A 12,178-nucleotide genomic window follows, 5' to 3' on the forward strand; every position below is an offset into this window, starting at 1 on the left:
ATGCATATTATCAACACCAGAAAAACTTTGGATTATGTTGTTACATGTGATCTTAAAGTTGATATTAGGGGTCGAATCAGAGCTGTAGCCACCGGCCTACGCCAGAGCCACAGCAACGCGGGATCCGAGCCGCGTCTGCAACCTACACCACAGCTCACGGCAACACCGGATCGTTAACCCACTGAGCAAGGGCAGGGACCGAACCCGCAACCTCATGGTTCCTAGTCGGATTCGTTAACCACTGTGCCACGACGGGAACTCCCTGATACAATTTTTTAAATGGTGATAATTATAATGGGGGTTGCAGGAGGAACTCATATATATGTTCTCATTTTGTAAAATTTTTATTTCATTTATAATCTCACTTATGTTCCCCATTAATGTACTGGTTAATTGACTCATTTATTCAACAAACACTATTGAGTGTTTATCATTACTAGGTCGTCAGCTTGCATGCTTAGAATTAAGTGATTAACAGTCTTTGGCTTCAGAAAGCTGGGAATCTCATAAAAGATATATTCTGATATCTGGAGATAAGGATTTATGTGAAAATTTGTGTCATTAGATTGCAGCTATAACAAGACTCTTACCTAGTTTGGAGTTTATGGAAGACTCTCTAGGAAAGTAAATTTAAGGAGTCAAGATAACAAGGAACTAACCCATGAAAATAATAGAAAGCATGCCTGACAGAGGAGGAATTGAAATCCTGGGAATGCGAAGAAGCTGATGTAGTATGTTAGGAAAGGAAGGTAGCTGGCTGTGAAGAGAGTGAAGTCAGTTTGGAGATGAAGTCCATAGCCAATTCATGCAAGGTTTTGTAGTCTAAAGGGGAAGCCATTGCAAAGTTTTAAGCAGCAAAGCACCCTTATCCAAATCCTATTTTAAAAGATTTCTCTGATATTTAGTGATGAATCAAATGAAGGGCTGCAAGAGAGCAGATGAGTTAACAGGGTACTGCAGATATTTTTGTTGTTGTTGTTGTGGTTGTCTTTTATTGAAATATATTTGATATATGACATTGTGTAAGTTTAAGATGTACAACATGTTGATTGTGTATTTATATATTGTAGTTAAATAGCACCTCTATCAGTTCACAAAATCATAATTTCATTTTTTGTGGGGGAAATAATTAAGATAGTTTCTTAATAAAGTATATTTTTTAATTACTCAGTGAATTTTATTACATTTCTAGTTGTACAATGATTATCATAATCCAATTTTATAACATTTCCATCCCAAACTCCCAGCGCATTCTCCCACCCCCCGAAACTATCTCATATGGAAAACAAGTTTTTCAAAGTCTATGAGTCAGTATCTGTTCTGCAAAGAAGTTCATTCTGTCCTTTTTTTAGTTTCCACATATAAGTGATAGCATTTGATGTTGGTGTCTCACTGTCTGATTGACTTCACTTAGCATGATAATTTTTAGGTCCATCCATGTTGCTGAAAATGCCGTTACTTCGTTCCTTTTTTGGCTGAGTAATATTCCATTGTGAATATGTACCACATCTTCTTGATCCACTCCTCTGTTGATGGACATTTAAGTTGTTTCCCTGTCTTGGCTGTTGTATATAGTGCTGCAATGAACATTGGAGTACATGTATCTTTTCGAGTCATGGTTTTCTCTGGATAGATGCCCAGGAGTGGGATTGCTGGATCAAATAGTAGTTCTGTTTTTAGTTTTCTGAGGAATCTCCATACTGTTTTCCACAGTGGTTGCACCAATTTACATTCCCATCAGTAGTGTAATAGGGTTCCCTTTTTTCCATACCCTCTCCAGAATTTGTTTGTAGACTTTTTGATGATGACCATTCTGGCTGGTGTAAGGTGGTACCTCATAGTGGTTTTGATTTGCATTTCTCTAATAATGAGTGATGTTGAACATCTTTTCATGTGTTTTTTGGCCATCTTCTTCTTTGGAGAAGTGACTGTTTAGATCTTCTGTCTATTTTTTGATAGGGTTGTTTGTTTGTTTGTTTGTTTTTTGGTAGGTGGTGTTTATATATTTTGGAGATTAATCCCTTGTCAGTTGCTTCATTTGCAGATATTTTCTCCCATTCTGTGGGTTGTCTTATCGTTTGGTTTAGGATTTCCTTTGCTGTGCAGAAACTTATCAGTTTAATTAAGTCCTATTTGTATATTTTTGTTTTTATCGTCATTATTCTAGGAGGTGGATCTGAGAAGATATTGCTGTGGTATATATCGGAGAGTGTTTGGCCTATGTTTTCCTCTAAGAGTTTTATAGTATCTGGTCTTACATTTAAGTCTTTTAATTTGTTTCAAGTTTATTTTTGTGTATGGTGTTAGGAAGTGTCCCAATTTCACCCTTTTACATGTGGCTGTCCAGTTTTCCCAGCACCACTTGTTGAAGGGGCTCAAGTTTAATGTTTATTGTACAATATTGTTATCTATAATCATGATACTGTGCATTAGATTGCCAGGACTTGAATATCTACTGGTTGTAAGTTTGTACCCTTAAATAGCATCTCATTTTCCCCTCTGGGAACCACCATTTTATTTTGTTTTTAAGAGTTTAGCTTTTTAAAAAATTCACATGTAAGTCATATCATAGAGTATGTGTGTGTATGTCTCCCTAGCGTATTGCATTTAGTATAGTGTCCTCCCATTCCATCCATGTTGTCACAAAGGGTAAGTTATTCTTTTTTTCTCATGGCTGAATAATATTTCATTCCATGTATATATACAGTATTTTCTTTGTCCATATATCCTTTGGTGGGCACTTAGGTTGTTACTATATTGTGAATAATAATAATATTGCAAGAAACATGGAAGTGCATGTATCACTTCAACCCTTTTTTTATTTACTTTGATTATATACCCAGAAGTAAAATTGCTTGATCATATGGTAGCTCTATTTTTAATTTTTTGAGGAACCTTCCTATCATTTTCCATAGTGCTTGTGGTTTAAGCTGAAAAGAATGGTGACTTTCACTAGGGTCATGGCACTGTGGATGTATAACAGAGAGGGTTAGTATTTCAGGAGTGGAATTAAACAATTGGTGATTGATTTTTGAGGAGAGAGACAGATAAGACAGACACACAGAGAGAAAATCACTCTCCGATTGTAGGTATAAATGCCTTAGTGTAGAGTATTCTTTGTGGAGATTTGAATGGTTTGGGCAGGAAAAAAATCAGGGACCTGCCCATGAGTTGATTTAAGCATTCTGCCTATGTATTTCTGTTAGGAACAAAGAAGCTGAGTGGCAAGTGAATAATCATATATGAGGAAGGAATTTAGAAGAACAAGCAGGATAGGAAGTCTAAAATTGAGCATTGTTAAAATAAGTCAGTGCAAGTTCCAGATAGTCTGGAAATTTAAAGCACTTTCTTCTTCAACTATTAATTTTTGGTCCCAATATAAAACATGTTAAACTGCACAAATTTATAAAATTCCTGTGACAGATCAATCAGTTAATATTTATTTAAGCTACCTAATAAATGTTATGTATAACAGGAACAAAAGAGAAGTAAGTTAAAAGGTAAAGAAGGTATTCTCTCTGGTCACCTAAATTTGGCACCATTCAGTTATATGTATGTATATGTTTGTGTTGGTGGGTGGAATATATATCTATGACTGTATCTATGTATCTATATATCTATAACTCTATCTGTAAAGATATTGATGAATACAATTGTATAGAAAATATGATAGCTTTTCATGTCTAATGTATAGAATTCAGATGAAGGAAATTGAGTGAGCTGATTTTAACTGCAAGGCCTTAATGTGTTCTATGATATGGTTTATTGCTATGGAACTGGTTGTAAAAAAAAAAGTGCTCAAGTTGTTTTTAAAAAGCCATTTTTACCCTGTATGCTCTTTTGACAAAAAAAAAAAAAGGGAAAGAAAGCAATAAAACCTTTTAAATGATGCATCTATTGCAGTCTAATAGAAGGCATCATACTGTTAAGAGAAGAATCAAATCCCATATCAGGTCAACTATTACTTTTTCATTCAGTTCAAAATGACCTTATAGAATGGGCTACCATACTGTGCAGAGTTACATGCAGTAATCTAGCTTTTAAAATGCTGTTTATATGTTGTATTTCATTTTCCTTTGATTAAATGTCAGTTGTATACTATTGAGTTGAAAAAAAATGATTGCTAACCAAAATATCACAATTTTACATATTAATAAGTAAAAGAATATGATATAATTTGTGTCTGGAATAAACTTTTCATCACCATGAAGTGTATTTCTCATGTCCTCATCACTAACTTATACACAATGTATTTGTAAATATCTTGCCATTTTTGGTTTCTAAAAATGACTCTTTTAAGAAAACATATCAAAGCTCTTCAAATCCTGCAGCCTTTTGGGTCCACTATATATTTCAATCATTTTATCTTCTTAGAGAAGAAAAATAATGGCAGGGGGAAAATTATTATATGTAAGTATTTTTCACTGTAGTGTCTTTTTTTTCTTTTGAGTATAATATATTTTCTTAGACGGAGTTTCAGGTCTGATTCTTTTGTTATGTGTGTGCTTTAATATAAGTAACTATGGCAACAAGATTTTAAATGCTGTATGTAGCATAAGGGAAAATGGAGAGTATGAAACATTAAAGATTACATCAGTCCTTTTACTGCCATTGTGAGTCAAAAAATAATTTTCAGAATTGTGTTGCCACTTATGCAGGTAATGTATCATATATCACAAAGAAGTCTCATTTTAGTTTTTACTATATGTTTCCCTTATACGAATTGTAATTCAGCATCTGTGTACACTACACAGTAATCGCCACCATCAGTCTAGTTGCCATACATCACTACCCAGTTGACCTCTTTTGCTGATTTTGCCCATCCCTAAACCCCTAATGTGTTTATAATTATCTGTGCTTCTTAAGGGCCTTTATGTTTCATGTTTTACTTTTGTGTGATGATTGGCATTAAATACATATATAATCAGATTTCATTTCCTGAACAGTGATAGGAGGAGGTCTATGGAACCATTTCCCACTAGAACAAATATAACTGAGGAAAGTATATTAAACAAATTAAAATCACTGGAAATTATCATAAGGATATTAAGCAAATGAATAAACATTTATTCAAGAAAATCTACTAAATATCAGGAAGAAAAAGAGACTATATGACTCAAGCCACGATATGTTCCTTGCCTTCATGCTGAACCCCTGTTCCATTCTGGGCAGCTGTGGCCACAAAGGGAGGTCTCTGTTGCCACTCAGCTCCCAGTTAAAGGTTAAGAATCTTTCCAGAATTATGGTGTCACTAACATTTCTCATTACCCCAGTTTCTTGTTGCTTAAGCCAAACTGCAAACAAAGCCTTGCTCCATTGCATAAACCTGCCATTGTACCTCATTCAGGTGAGTAAGGCTGAAAGAACTTATTCAGTTGCTCTCACCCTAGGTGACTCGTAGGGTGGAGGTACCAAACCATGAGAGGGTCAAGCTGAGAAAACCAGAGACTATTACTTTTTTTCCTAGCATCCTTTTTTTAATCCTACGTATTTCATTATAAGAGAAACAAGCAAGTGTCTCTAGAGCAGAGGCTGAGAATTTTTTCACAGTGAAAGATTTAGGCAATAAAAACAGAGAATACCAAAGTTTTCCCCAAAGGAAATGACTGTATTTTGAACAGCACGCAGGGAAGCTTTAGACTAAGGCCCTTTCAAAAATGAGAGCTTTTAATGGTAAAAGGAATATTAAAAATATATTAAGCAAGGAAAGGTTGATATCATCATGAGCGGAGTTCCTGTTATGGCTGAGTGGGTTAATAACCTGATATAGAGTCCATGAGGATGCAGGTTTGATTCCTGGATTCACTCAGTGGGTTAAGGATCCGGTGTTGCTGCAGTCTGGAGCAGCTCTGATCCGGCATTGCTGTGGCTGTGATATAGGCCTGCAGCTGCACCTGTTAATAAATATATATCTTCATGAGAATGAGCTAAGCCGTAGATAGCTTAGTTTACCAGAAACAACAAGGTAAAAAGACAGCAAAGATGATCCCTCCTAAAAAAAAAAAAAGATCCCTCTTGCAGTCAGAAAAAAAACTTTTGAACTTTCAAGATAGCCTCAAAAACTGCCTCTGCAAAGGAATCCAGGTAGAATTGGATCACTGAGTTTTAATTCATGCTCTGGGGCATTAACAGAAACTAACAATCAGCCAATAATTAATGGAGCCTAACAGCTGAGTGTGATGTCAACACAGAGGGCTTAGCTGAGATCAAGGAATGAGACTTTCAAATAGAGCTCAGCTACAACCACTATCAGTGCAGGGACTTTGTGTATGTTCACGGCTATTTCCACTGTGGAGCAACATCAGAGACTTACAGGGGAGAGAAAACATGTCACAAAATTAGGTCAGCCTGTTCACTAAACAAATGAACAAATAAACAACAATAAACTTAGCAAGCCCCAGAGGCACCTTAAAAGAAATAAAAAAAAAGAGAGGGAAATTCAAATCACACTAAACAGTGAACACCAGTAAAGGCAATTATGTAATTCAAAAGCCACTATGAAAGAAAGTATGGAGGTACCTCAGCAAACTAACTATAAAGCTACCATATGATCTAGAAATCCCACTCTTGAGCATATATCTGGACAGAACTTTCATTGAAAAAGATACATGCACCCCTGTGTTCATTGCATCATTAGCCAAGACATGGAAACAACCTAAATATCCATCTCAAATGAATGGATTAAGATTTGGGACATATAGACAATGGAATACTACTCAGCCATAAAAAGAACAAAATAATGTCATTTGCAGCAACATGGCTGGAACTAGAGACTATCATATTAAGTGAAATACGTCAGAAAGACTACCATATGATATCATTTATAGCTGACGTCTAATATATGACACAAAGGAACCTATCTACAGAAAAGAAACAAACTCAAAGACATGGAGAACAGACTTGTGGTTGCCAAGGGGGAAGGGGAAGGAATGGGATGGACTGGGAGTTTGGGGTTAGTAGATGCAAACTATTGCATTTGGAGTGGATAAACAATGAGATTCTGCTGTGTAGCACAGGGAACTATGTTTAATCATTTGTGATGGAACGTGATGGAAGATAATGAACGAAAGAATGTGTATATATATGTATAACTGGGTCAATTTACTGTCTAGACAGAACAAAATTTAAAAAATATAAATAAGTGTATAATGTTTCCTCTCTTAGCTGATTTTAAAAAGAATTATGTGCTTCAATTTGTATATAATTATATGGTTGGATCTATAATACGTAGAAATGTAGTACATTTTACATTAAAAACATTTTTTTAAATTTTACGTTAAGAACATAAAGGATGTATATAGAAACAAAACTTTCTTGGAGTAAGAAAATGATACCAGAAGGTAAATCAATCCACAAATATGAATGAAAAGAACCAAAATAATACATGAGCAGGTTACTATAACAAATCTATAAATACGTACTTACTCAATTTTCTATATAAGCTTTTATAAATGATATACAATTATATAAAATAATAACTATTCCATTTGTATGGCAAACAAATCCAGCTATGAAAGTAATATCATTAAATTTTGAATGGATTATACAGTCTTATTAAAGGTAGATATTCAGGCTGAAGAGAACAAAAAAACCAAGGTCCAATCATATGTCCTCTATAGGAGGTACACTTTATTTTTTATTGTCTTTTTTAAAATTAATGCTTAGTGACTTATAATGTTGTATCAATTTCTGCTACATGGCAAAGTGACTCAGTCATTCATAGAAACACACAAATATATATGTGTCTATATACATATATATGCATATATATACACACTTATATACTATGCATATACATACATACACATTCTTTTTTTATTATTATTGTTTTCCATCACAGTCTATCCCAGGAGACTGAATATAGCTCCCTTTGCTATGCAATAGGACGTTGTGGTTTATACATTCTAAATGTAATAGTTTACATCTACTAACCCCAAACTCCCAATCCATCCCCCTCCTTCCCTATCCCCTTTGACAACCACAAGTCTGTTCTATATGTCTCTTTGTCTGTTTCTCTTTTGTAGATAGGTTCATTTGTGCCATATATAGATTTCAGGTATAAGTGAATCATATGGCATTTGTCTTTGTCTATTTTAATTTTTATCTCTAATTGCATCCATGTTGTTGAAAATGGCATTATTTTGTTCTTTTCATGGCTGAATAGCATTCCTTTGTATATTTTATATAAAGAATTTTTAATAAATTATTTGCTCATCTTCATGAATTTTATAAATTTGGATATCAAATGTATATTTAAACACTTTTCATATAAAAACTAATATAGTATTTTTAACAAATGGGTAGACCATTGATTAATTAGTGAAATGGTTATTCGTTACATCATTTGAAAATATTTTATGCATATATGTTACTTTGAAAAAGTAGAAACAATAACATTATTAGTACTTAATACTAATGTTTCAAGCATTATCACAGTGGTTTAATATTCATTCATTTAGTCTTTATAGCAATCTTATGTTAGTTTACTTTTATTTTACAAATGAGGGAACTGAAGTATAGTGAAGTTCAATTATACACCAGTGGTCACAAAATTAGCAGTTGGTAGAACTAGAATTTGAACTCAGAAGGTTTAGTTTCAAAATCTGAGATCTAATTAAAAGTCTTAACTTAATCATATTATTTTAAGATGTCATTACATTGCTCTAGAAATGTAACCTTCTTGACCTATTAGAGGAAGTCTTCTGTCATATGGCCTAAATAATTTTTAATCCAGATGGCTTCTTTTTCACCATGTAAAACTAATCAATCTAAGTGATTTATCATTTACTTGCATTTAATTCTGCAATATAAATTTGCCTATGACCCAACATACTATAACAGAAGATTAATTAAAGGATTAATATAGTACATATATGTTGAATACCTACTACCCTCCAGTTACCAATATGTTTTCTAAAAAATACCAAATTTTACCATGAAATTTAAATCATAAGCATCCCAACAAAGTCAGTCTTATATTTAACTTAGAAATATAAGACTTGGAAATATTGCATGTCTATATCATGGAGGTTATTTTAGAATTAGTTATAAAAGAAATATTTAAATTGTTGTTTCTTTTTACTACATAGTTAGAAATAAATACCTAGTTTAATAAAATCTGTTCCATGCACCAAAGAAAGACTAATAAGAAAAAAAATACATCGTCATTTTTGTATGGCACTGAGGCATATATATAGTGACTATTGCACCAAAGCACTCAATCATGAAATAGAATTGCTACTTCTTATTCTAGCATTAAATAGCTTCTTTTGATGACTGCCAAAATCAAGTTAGGAGAAAATACTAGACTTCTTTTAGAAGATGAGATAGAATTAAACAAAATCAAACTAATGGTTGTACAGTATCTAATTTTTTCTTAATCTTTTATAATTATATATGTGTAAGAAACATTATAAAATACATAAATAAGGTGTTGAATTTCAGATTAATTAAAAAATGACAATCTTTACATTTACCAACTTCATATTTGAAATTTAAATGAAATTTTCTCAAACTATGTGTTTGACTAATTCATCAGAGGAGTTATGTTAAAAGTAATGTTCTAATTTTTTGATTACACTATTCAGTAGTTTTACAGTATAAATTTTACTTTACAAGGAACCATACTTTACCAGGGAACCCAACTTTACCAAAACATTTCCTGGTTAATTTTTTTTTCCTAAATAGCTGCATTCATCAGTTTCCAACAAAGACTAATAAGTTAACAGGTTTGAAGTTTAATATACATATTGTAAATTCTTAGCAATCATTTATAGGCACATGCACATCTGCACATGCACACAGACACACAAGCACACATACATAGGTTTAGCCAATAAACATATTTAACCTAACACAAAGCAGAAGAAAAATACGAAAATTACAAGGATCAAACTAATTTGTAGGAAAGAGGAATTCCTGTTGTGGCACAGGGGAAACTAATCCAACTAGGAACCACAAGGTTGCAGGTTCTATCCCTGGCCTTGCTCAGTGGGTTAAGGATCCTGCATTGCCATGAGCTGTCCTGTAGGTCAAAGACGTGGCTGGGATCTGATGTTGCTGTGGCTGTGCTGTAGGCCAGCAGCTATAGCTTGGATTAGACCCCCTAGCCTGGGAACCTCCATATGCTGCAGGTGTGGCCCTAAAAAGAGAAGAAAAAAATGCTAATATGTAGAAACAGTTACCAAGATGACATGTTTAAACCCAAATATATAGATAATTCAATTAAAATCACACTATCCAAACACACAGTTAAAAAGCATGTATGTCAACTGTATGCTTCATACAAGAAATACCTTTCAAAATAAAGATACATACATAAGCTTAAAAGAAAAGGATGGAAAAATAATTTTATGATGCAAACCCTTATCAAATAAATTTCCAATCAGCAGTATTCACAAAAATAAAAATAAACTTAGGGAAAGAAATATTACCAGACATAAAGGGTATTTCATAATTATAAAAGGGACAGTACTCCAGAAAGATATAAAAATTCATAAATATGTATGCCTCTATTATTAATATAGCTTCAAAATACATAAAGCAAGAACTGACAGAAAATAAAGTAGAAATTAGTTTTAACAGGAATCTCTGTGATTTTGTGTATAAGAAGACAAAACATCTTTAAAAATATCAGAGGCTTAAATTAGCATAATTGATTAAATAACCACTACAAAAAAAATAGAAAATCAATTTTCTCAAGTTCATTTTAACATTCATATATGAATACCTTTGAGCAGTGGAAACCGGTAAATCATATTATTTCATCATAATAGAATTGGATTATTAAAACATTATTAAATATGCTCCCAGATTAAAAAAATAACAAAATGGGAAATTTTATTTTATTTTTTATTTTTTTAAATTTCTCATTCTTTTTTTTAATGATTTTTAATTTTTTCCTTTACAACTGGTTTACAGTGTTACAGCAGTTTTCTAGTGTACAGCAAGGTGGCCCAGTCACAAATACATACATATATGTGTGTGTGTGTATATATATAAATTATATATATGTAATTTTTTCTCACATTATCATGCTCCATCATAAGTGACTAGATATAGTTCCCAGTGCCATACAGCATAAAATGGGAAATTTTTAAAATTAAAAAAAAATTTTACCAGAATTTGGAGGATGTAGCTAAAACAGTTCTTGGAGTGTAAAGTATAGTTTTAGAAGTTTATATTGGAAAATATTAAGGTCTAAAATGTGTGATCTAAGATTCTATTTAAGCTGCTAGTAAAAAGTGCAAATTGAATCCAAAATGTATAAAAGAAGTTATTATAAGATAAAAATACCAAGCAATAAAATAGAAAATAAAAATCAATGAATCAAAAATCTGGTTTTATGAAAATTTATATAGAATTAATGAACATATGGAGTTCCCATTGTGGCACAGCAGAAACAAATCTAATAACCATGAGGTTGTGGGTTCAATCGCTGGCCTCACTCAGCGGGTTAAAGATCCAGCATTGTCAGGAACTGTGGTGTAGGTCATGGATGCTGCTTGGATGTGGTATGGCTGTGGCTGTGGTGTAGGCTGGCAGCTGTAGCTCCAATTAGACCCCTAGCCTGGGAACCTCCATGTGCCGCAGGTGCGGCTCTAAAAAGCAAAACAATAAAAAAATAATAATAATAATTAAAATTTTAAAAACAATAAAATTGATGAACATCTACCTACATTGCTTATGCAATAAAAGAGAGAATGTACAAATGTCTAATATCATGAATAAAGATGGGCACATTCCTACAGATCTAAAAAACATTTTAGGAGACAAAGAAAATATGAATAATTTCATGGGATAAATTCAACTTAAAAGTGAAATGTAGTTTGTTTGAAAGATACAAATTGCTAAAAGTGATTTAAAAAGAAATAAGATATCTTAATAGACTATATGTACAAAAGAAAATAAATTTGTATTACAAACCTTCCCAACAAAAAAATTCCTGACTCAAATGGCTTCTCTAGTAAGCCTTTTCACAAATTTTGGGAATGATAATCAAAGACATTTATGAAAAACCTACAGCAAATATAATACTCAATGGAGAAAAGATGAAAGCCTTCCCACTAAAATCTGGAACAAAACAAGGATGCCCACTCACACCACTGTTATTCAACATAGTACTGAAAGTCCTAGCCACAGCAATCAGACAAACAAAAGAAATAAAAGGCATCCAAAT

Source organism: Phacochoerus africanus, chromosome 13 (assembly GCF_016906955.1).
Source record: "Phacochoerus africanus isolate WHEZ1 chromosome 13, ROS_Pafr_v1, whole genome shotgun sequence".
Taxonomy (NCBI): domain Eukaryota; kingdom Metazoa; phylum Chordata; class Mammalia; order Artiodactyla; family Suidae; genus Phacochoerus; species Phacochoerus africanus.